The sequence below is a fragment of the Primulina huaijiensis genome, chromosome 4 (genome assembly GCF_012295235.1).
Source record: "Primulina huaijiensis isolate GDHJ02 chromosome 4, ASM1229523v2, whole genome shotgun sequence".
Lineage (NCBI taxonomy): Eukaryota > Viridiplantae > Streptophyta > Magnoliopsida > Lamiales > Gesneriaceae > Primulina > Primulina huaijiensis.
In genome coordinates this window covers 13,171,761-13,182,227 of record NC_133309.1, presented here as the reverse complement: position 1 = coordinate 13,182,227, position 10,467 = coordinate 13,171,761, and positions in this window count along the sequence as shown.

Genomic DNA, 10,467 nt, shown 5'->3' with positions numbered 1-10,467 from the left:
ACGATTATTCACATATAAGACACTGTCACGAACCTGATACTCGGATTGATGTCCTGCTCTGATCATCAAAATCGAGTTATGAACATTCTGATCAACTTTCTGAGCTTCTTTAATTCTCAAAATCAGCTCGAGTTCGACTTGGATAGCACACAATCTCAGTGGCTTACAATCTGTCTCAAATACCAATCCAGACAAACAGCAATCTTCTATCAAATGTGAAACACCAATCGTTGACAAGGATAAAGAACATACCTTTCGACTCAGTGCATCAGCTGCTGCATTAGACTTCCCTGGGTAGTATTTGATTTCACAATCAAAGTCTTTCAATAAATCAATCCATCTTCGTCGCCTCATATTCAGTTCTGACTGTGAAAACAGATACTTAAGACTTTTGTGATCAGAATAAATCTCAAACTTCTCATCGTAGAGGTAATGTCGCCAAATCTTCAATGCAAATACAATGGCCGTCAATTCAAGATCATGAATTGAGTAGCGAGTCTCTTGTGGCTTTAGTTGTCTCGAGGCATAAGCAATGACATGGCCTCGCTGCATCAGAACACAACCTAATCCTCTGTGAGACGCATCACAATAAATAACAAAATCACCAGTACCTGACGGAATGGTCAACACCGGAGCACTAGTCAATCTCTTCTTCAACTCCAAGAAAATGGATTCACATTCCTCGGACCAAACAAATAGTACATTTTTCTGCGTCACCTGAGTAATAGGTCTAGCAATACTAGAGAAATCTCTGATAAACCGACGATAATATCCTGCCAAACCCATTAAGCTACGTATCTCTGGTACAGATGTCGGTCTCGGCCAACTGATCACGGCCTCGACTTTGCTAGGATCAACAGAAATCCCATCTCCAGATATAATGTGACCCAGAAATACAACATGTCTCAACCAGAATTCACATATCGACAGTTTTGCATACAGTTTCTCTGTTCTCAGAATCTTTAATACAGTTCTTAAATGCTCAGCATGATCAATCATATTCGTCGAATATAACAGGATATCATCGATAAATATAATCACAAAATCATCAAGATATTTCTGAAATATGTGTTTCATCAAACCCATAAATACTGCCGGAGCATTTGTTACACCAAATGGCATGACAATAAACTCATAATGTCCATACCTGGTTCTTAAAGCTGTCTTCGAGATATCAGAATCTCTGACTCTCAGCTGATGATATCCAGATCTCAGGTCGTTCTTGGAATAAACAGAAGAACCCTGCAACTGATCAAATAAATCATCGATAAGAGGCAAAGGGTATTTGTTCTTTACCGTAGCCTTGTTCAGTTGCCGGTAGTCAATGCAAAGTTTCATTGAACCATCTTTCTTTCTCACGAACAATACAGGAGCACCCCAAGGAGAAACACTCGGTCTGATGTACCCCTTGGCCAGTAAATCTTCTAACTGCTCTTTCAATTCTTTCAGTTCTATAGGTGCCATTCTGTATGGTGCTCGAGAAATAGGTGATGTACCTCGCATAAGTTCTATGCTGAAGTCTATCTCTCTGACTAGAGGCAATCTCGGAATCTCATCTGGGAAGACATCAGCAAACTCACATACCACTGGCAAATCAGCCAATGATGGGCTCGATTTCAGTACGTCAACTAAATATACAAGGAATCCCTATGCTCCTTTCTGTAATAATCGAGTCATCGATAACGCAGATATCAAAGGAATTCTAGCTCTAGAACCCTTATCGTAGAATTTCCAGTCATTAGCTATATCAGGTCTGAATTTCACAATCTTATGAAAACAATCTACGGTAGCTCTGTACTTTGTCAGCATATCAATACCGATAATACAGTCAAAATCAGACAACCCAAGTACAATACAATCTAACTCAATCTCGTGGTCATCATAATGTAGCATATATGGTTTAACAGAATTCACTGATATCAATCATGTCCCCAAAGGAGAAGAGACAGAAACTACAGTAGATAAAGACTCAACAGGCAACGCATGAATCAATGCAAATCTCTCCGAAATAAATGTATGTCATGCACCTGTATCTATCAATACATATGCAGGATAACCACAAAGAGTACAGTTACCTACAACAACATCATCAAGTGCGTCCTGGGCCTGTTCCTCAGTCAATGCAAACACTCTGCCCTGCTGTCTAGGAGGCTGGCTAACCGTCTGGCTTCCTCCTGGCCTTGGCTGTGACTGGGTAGGTGCTGGCTGGAACGAGTGAACAACAGATGCTCGTCTATCAGGCTGTGCCCCTGATCCAGCTGATTCTGCTCCCTGGGATCCCTGGGAACCTCTCTGTGGACATACTCTAGCAAAATGTCCCTGCTGTCTGCAAATGCGGCAACTACCAAGTACTCCTTGGTATTGCTCTGTGGGATGTCTCCCTCCACAAGTCCTACAATAAGCCCCGGTATAACTCTGTCTGGAACCACTAGAGCTAGAAGAACTGCTGCCAGACTTCTTAAACTGTTTCCCTTTGGCTTTCAATTGATCTTTCTTTCCACTGCTGCTACAACCACTTTCAAATCGGGGAGGTGGTTGGGGAAACTGAGTTGAGGACTGTTGCTATGGTCTCGGTGCTGGGGCAACATACGAAGCTCCTTTCTGCCTAATCAGGCCGGCTTCAGCTCCTTTTGCTCTGTTCAGGGCATCAGCAAAATTATTCGGTCGTCCTGCATTTACCAATGTAAAGATCTCGGGATTCAGTCTATTGATGAACTGATCAGCAACAGCTTCGTCACTTTCAGCAATATGTGGAGCAAACCACAACAAGGTAGAGAACTTGGCCACATATTCCTCAATATTCAAGTGACCATGTCTCAAATTGGCAAACTCTGCTCCCTTGTCTTTTCTGTACGATACTAGAAAAAATCTTTGATAGAATTCATCTTTAAAGACCTTCCACGTGATAGTCGTACCTCGATGCTCCAATGCTCTCTTCGTTGTGATCCACCAATTCTTTGTAACGTCATGCAATTGGTGGCCAATCAGTTTAACTCTCCGCTCATCTGTGTAGTCAAATGAATCAAACAGCATCTCAATGTCATCTAGCCAACTCTCACACTCAACTGAAGTCTCAGTACCCTTCAGAGTCGGTGGATGGAACGACTGAAATCTCTTCAACAGGGTTTCCATCGGTGTTGCTGTCACATCCATCGGATTCGCAGAGGTACTACCCTGTTATGGGATTCTTCGAGGAGGCATATCTGATTATCAAAAGGGTTAGCAATCATACTTGACAAATTTGTCTCAGTCCCCTTCTGATCATCATACCTCTGATCCAGAATCGGTTCTGATTCATGCTCAATAATACAGGTTGCCAGTCAAATCAGATAATCAGGTAAACATGTATATTCCAAAGCAGTAAACATGCTAGCACACAGAAGCAAGAAAGAAAACTCAATCTACCCCTCTCATTAGCTTCTATCTCAGGCTAAAAGAACCTACTGCTCGGATACCACCTGCTGTGGGGACCCGGACGCTAATTCATTTTTTAATCATTCTGAGGAATAATTGGATCAATTAAATAAATTGGGTCTAAAATTTTTTTAAAAAAATACCGTGCGGAACATAATGTAATCAATCTGATATACATATCACAAGTTAAAAGTACAAGTCTTGTATAACATAGATCCATATCAAACTATGGTTCAACAACTACATATCCAGTGATGAAACCTATTCTACTGCTGGGTCCGAATCTCCACGCTAATCTTTTTCTCTCATTCTCTTCTTGACCCTGATCCTGTCTCACCTTTTGTCATGCACACATACAGACACAACAACAGCCGGATAACTCCGGTGAGAATAATATTCCCATTATAAACAATGTATACACGCAATCATATGAATCGATATAAAAGCATGCAACAGATATCAATAGCATGTATCATAATATGAAAGACATGAATTAATAGAAACTGTAAATAAACTCGTAACTCAACATTTTAGACTCAACTCATTTCTAATCTAGGGATCCTGATTCCTGGACATTGGCATAATATACCAAATCTCCGCAATAGAAGCCGATCTGCTCCTACGCAACATCGATATAAACCAAGCAGCCAGTGTCTTGGCATATCCGCCAAAGACTTGGCACCTCCGCCATTGAATAGGCACCTCCGCCCTGACTCAATACATGCTTTGCTATAACTCAATAGACTAAGCATATCAATCTCATAACTTGCAAACATCAATGCAATCAAATAAGTATGTGATTTAGGGAAACTCAAGTCAGATCTAACTCGAGTTATATTCTCCCGGTTCAACATTGATTTATACCTTTCGTTGTTCAGTTGAAACCGTTGTTTGTTCTTCTATCGGTTTCAAAGAAAGTCTCGAGGCCGAAGCTGTCAATACCAATCTGAAATGACAATGTCGAGTAGCACAATATTAACATATCATTCCATGTAAGACATGTAAGGATCAATATTCACTCTCGGTACATTTTGACAGTGTAAAGGAATCATTTCGATATACCGACAACTCAATCATCAATCGAGTCGATAACACAACATCACATAAATCTCATAATCTCAATTTGTACCATAATCTGATACCAAATCCGTATAATCTCAATCAAATCAACTCTGAAAAATCATAACAATTACATACGGTATCTGTTCTTCAATCCGGTTTCGATTATACAATGTCTATTATCTCAAGAACACCATATATTAATTATATCTGATTCCTTCAATATCATATTTCCAAATCATATCAAAACATACGGAAACTTACGTCCGTGTGAAGCCTTTGTCGAGAGGGTCACGGAATCAAACTCGGATTGAAACTCTAACGGTTAGATCTGAAAGGGGATCGGTTACGGTGACCGGAAACGCAACGGAAGCACAAAAATTTTGATTTTAGCATAAAATTTTCGGCCACCAACATTCTTGTGTAGCAAATACAATAAAACACAAAATGACATTCATAGTGTGTTAAGAAATGTACCTATCAATCACAAGGATTGATGTATGGCTCCAACTAAGGTGTAAACACCTTAGCTCTTCAATGGTAGAAACTATCTTCAAGCTTCCTTTGAGCACTCCTTGCTCAACTATTAAGCCCACCACCAACTAGGTAGATCCCCTCTTAATTTGCACTAGAAAACTAAGAGGATTTTTCAATGAGAAGAATTTTCTTTCCTCAACACTTGAAGAAGAAAATGAGAGGAAAAACTTGGAGAGAACAAGAGCAAATTTTCGGCCATTGCATCTTTTTGGTGGAGGGGAGAATAATTTAATTTTCTTGTCTTGGTTGTGAGAAAAGCAAAAATCAAAAGGTGCATGCCTTGTATTATTTTAATAAAAAGTAATCCACAACCTTCCACCTCCCAAGCATGCTTTGTTATTTGATTTTTAACAATTAAAAATCCATGGACTTAATTTTAATTATCTCAAACATATTTGAGACTAATTAAACATTACTTGAATTTACCCAAGTCCCACTAGTTAAATAATTATTTTAATTGAGCTCTACAAGACTCAATATGATTTAATTAATCCAACACTTGAATTAATTTAATTATTTGGACTCTACTAGGTCCACTAGTGTATAATTAATTCAACACTTGAATTAATTTAATTTAGTCCATAATAATGTTTATGAAAATCACAATTTTCAAATACATTATTCACTTGGCCAAACTTTTAATTTAGGAACACTTCCAAAANGTTTTATTTTTCACTCAACACGTCGCACCGCGGGTGCGCTCACTTCTGACCGCGGGTGCGCTTAGCTCTCTGCAGCCCCATCTAAAAATTCAGAAACAGCGACCGCGGGTGCGGTCCCTTTTTCTCCGCGGGTGCGCTCTGGCTACGGCAACCCTTCAACATTTCAAAATCAACGACCGCGTGTGCGGTATGTCTTGGACCGCGGGTGCGGTCTCTCTTTTAGTCAAAACTCTACTTTCTGCCCTTACACCGCGGGTGCGGTAGAAACTGGGGCGCGGGGGTGGTGTCCTTTCATGCAAACTTCATAATCTCATCTTATCAACCTACAATTCTTGGGCATTACATATATCCTCCCGGTTCAACATTGATTTATACCTTTCGTTGTTCAATTGAAACCGTTGTTTGTTCTTCTATTGGTTTCAAAGAAAGTCTCGATGCCGAAGCTGTCAATATCAATCAAAAATGACAATGTCGAGTAGCACAATATCAACATATCATTCCATGTAAGACATGTAAGGATCAATATTCACTCTCGGTACATTTTGACAGTGTAACGGAATCATTTCGATATACCGACAACTCAATCATCAATCGAGTCAATAACACAACATCACATAAATCTCATAACCTCAATTTGTACCATAATCTGATACCAAATCCGTATAATCTCAATCAAATCAACTCTGAAAAATCATAACAATTACATACGGTATCTGTTCTTCAATCCGATTTCGATTATACAATGTCTAATATCTCAAGAACACCATATATTAATTATATCTGATTCCTTCAATATCATATTTCCAAATCATATCAAAACATACGGAAACTTATGTCCGTGTGAAGCCTTTGTCGAGAGGGTCAAGGAATCAAACTCGGATTGAAATTTTAACGGTTAGATCTTGCACCAAAATCAATTTAAATCTTAAGAGAACTTGAAGCTTCTCCCTGGAACTTCTCGGTTGTCTCTGAAGGTTTGAAGGGAAATGGAAGGCTTAATATATATATATATATATCATGCATGCCTAAGCCATGTGACATCTTTCTTTAAGCAGCACGTCTCGCGCATATGCGCGACCTTCCTCGGCGCATATGCGCGAGACAATCTGTCTCGACGCCTTGGCTTCTCATCTGCTCGAGCATATGCGCGCCCTCTCCTCGCGCATATGCGCGAGACTTACTATCTCGGCATCTCTTCTCTTCCCTTACTCGCACATATGCACGGCCTCTTCTCGCGCATATGCGCGAGGTCTTCTGCCATGCTCGCTCATATGCGCGGCTCGTTTCGCGCATATGCGCGAGACCTTCTATCCTCGCACAACACAATACACATGCCAAGTCAAATCATATCTCGGATTGGTCCGTCTATAATCGCAACAATTCAGAATCATTAATCTCAAATTAACAAAATCAAATCTCGGGCATTACAATTGTGATCACATACAATCCAGTTCTTCACTCAAGGACCAAGCACATTGATGTCAGGCATCATTTCATCAGAGATCATTCTCTGAAGAAAGCAATCAAACTGGAATATGTGTCAACTGAACAACAAGCTGCTGACATCTTCACCAAACCACTACCATAGACTAAGTTTTCTTACTTTCGAAATATACTTGGTTTAATTGATTTAACTTGATTATGTCTTTTTTTGTTGTCATTTTATTTATTATAAGTTATAACCAATCTGTTAGTCCTTTATCTAGTGGTAACTGCTCAGATTAATCAGTTGTCAGTTAATAACATTTCAATCAGTTATTATCAGTTAGTGTTATTCGATTGACATCAGTTTTTTTGCAGAAAAGTAAAAAGAAGACGATAAACTAAATAAACTTTTATTTATTAAAAGTAGTGCGTACATTGATAATTTCTTTTTTAACCGCAGACCTCCACGAGGATAACCAAGTGGTTAATCCCCCAGTGGAAGTCTTTAGGAAGCCCTCTGAAATAGCAATCTTTTTCAGAGTCCTCCTCTCCTTTATAAGCATAAAAAGGTAGACACCTTCATCAGTGAAGATGTCCACCTCATTAGCAAAACGAAGGCACAGCCGATACTTCCTCATCGTTGCTACCCATTTGGTGGTAGCAGCTGATCCTCCCTGCTGGAAGGATTGGAAGTCCTGAAGCTTTAGCCAGAACTGCATAATCTTCTCAAAAACTTCGTTCTCCATCGCTGGCTTCCTTGCTTCTATAGTTGTCTGCATAAATGCTTCAGCCATGTCTGGAACACCTGAACTACTTGCTCCTGCCATTAGACTGATATTTATCTACTTGTTGATAATTTATGATTAACCATAATATCTCTATTAATAGCCAAGGTTCAAGGCAACTGAAGAGACGCAATCATTACATTGGACGATTCATCTTCTGAGCATAAGATTTCTTTTCTTTAATTACACGTTTTATTAACCGTCGTTTCAATTTTCAAAATATAAAATATGCATTTATTAAGGGAGAATATCTGATTCAATCGATTAACTGAGAAGAAAATAGTGAGATGGTCTTCAGTTGATGTGACTCAGCTCACAACTGACCACTCAGTTGTTGTCCCAACTAATCTTCTCCAGTACGTTAACTGATTAATCAGTAATGATTCCATATTAACTGATGTGACTGACTGTTTACGCATTAATTATTGTCTTCCAATAAATAGTGTTTTGAAATGTGGCCTCACGTAGACCATTTAAATTTCACACATATGTTTCATCACACGTACACACGATTTATCCAAATTTTTCCTGGACTGACACGTGTCCAAAATTTGAAAAGTCACGTACATATGTACTATACCCACTCCCATTCAGTTTTCCTTTACGCTTATTTCGAATTTACAGAGTAAATTCAAACTCCAAGCATTCTCTCTTGCAGAAAATCATTTCCTATAATGACAAATCAAGTCCCGGCCCATGTTCTAAATGATATGGCAATCAACTTTGTCTCAATCATGACTGTTCCAGATGAAGCTGTGAAGAACATTTTTTCAAACTGGAAGCAGCTGGTCTAAAACAGTTTTTGGGATTATCTTCCTAGGAGATCTACCCCAAATAGATTCACGAACTTTATGCCAATGGCTATGTCACTACTACCGGCACCATCGCTACTACTGTCAATAGTCAGTTGTTGATCATTGAAGAAGAATCCTTCTGCAACCTATTTCATCTGCCTAATGACGGGCTAGCCAACATTTCTGATATCAAAACTGCTGAGGTTGAAGAAATGCAATCTATTGTCTGCTGATGGATGAAAAATCAAAGTTTCTGATCCGATGAGAAATCATCCAAACTCAAAGTTTTCAATGCTAAGAATGTCCAGCAGCCTAAGCCCAAACTGGATATGTCTCCTGAAAAATTTCCGAAGGTGAAGAAGGAGATAGGGACGTAAGAAGCTCCCAAATCATTCCAGAGAACAAAGAAGACAATCACCAAGAGAAAACTGATAGTCAGTGAGTCCGATTCTGAGAAGACTCCTTCACCAAAAATCACCAAGAAACCCAGGACTCTAAAGACAAAGCCTGTTGCTGCAGTTGGAACCATTCCAACTTAAAGGCTGATTCAGTCAGGAGCCGAACAGCCTATTCAGGCTACACAGTTAACAGTTGTACAAACTTAACCATCAACTGAGGTTCAGTTACTTCTTTCTGAAGACCAACCGAAGAAGAAGATCACCGAATCTGGTGATCAGAAGAAATTGACTGGAGTCAAGGCTCCATTAATCACTATTTCTGGTTTTTCGTCTCTACCTGTTGCTAGACCCAAAGGGGTCGTGATTACAGAACGAATTGACGCAACCTCATCAGGACTGAGTCTTCCTCATGTCCTGACTGATCCGAAAGGCAAGGGAAAATTGCAAGAAATACCCCGCCCAACCAACACTGTCCAAACTCACATTGATCTCATCTGGACCGAGATCAATGAATTTTCCGAGAATAAACTGAAAGTTTATGAGGACTGGATCGATTTCAGAACTGATGCGTTTCCCAAGCAGTTAGAAAAGAAGTAAGTTTTGAAGATGTTTATCAAACCTGAGGCCGTTATTCTGAAGATTGTCAAAGCCTCTTCGATTCGGCAAGCCTTGCAACGGAAGAAAAACTTCTTTGATCAAATCCGTGCAAAGAAGCTAGGCCAAATGGTTGCTAAACTGAGGCAAAACTATGATCCTACCAGTCCGACTGCTTTTAATGACAAGGCAATATATGATCAGTTGGACTCCGATCTTATTTCCTTGCAGATGGCAATCATGCAATGGGAAATGGATCAAGAGCTGATCATTCCAACTGGTTCACATGATCACTCATCTGAAAAAGAAGTCGAACCCTCAGTCAAAACCCAGAAGACAACTCATGAACCAGTTTCTGAATCATTAGTAAAAGCAACTGCTCCTCCAACAAAAGATGTGCAACAATCCTCTTCTGCTCCTCAATGCTCCCCTGCTGAAGTTCAGTTGTACACCAATGCTGATTTATCTTTGGCAAATATCGATGAGGTTATCCAAGCAGTTGCCTCTAATATTCAGCTAAGTATTTTGTCTACAGACACAGCTCAAGAGCCTCAGGGGACAGAACAACCAGAAGAAGAACAGTTTTTGATTCAAAATGAAGAGGCAGTTAGTCGTCTGCCACAACTGAACAAGAAAAAATCAACAAGCCAATTCAGCCAAACATTATTACTGAACAAGAGGTGCTCATAACAACTGAACGAGTGCATGTTGAAGAGCCAAGATTAACTGAACAACCAGTCACAGAGACTGTTCAGGTTCAAGCTAAAGAAACAGTTCAAGCTGGCCAATCAACTGAAAG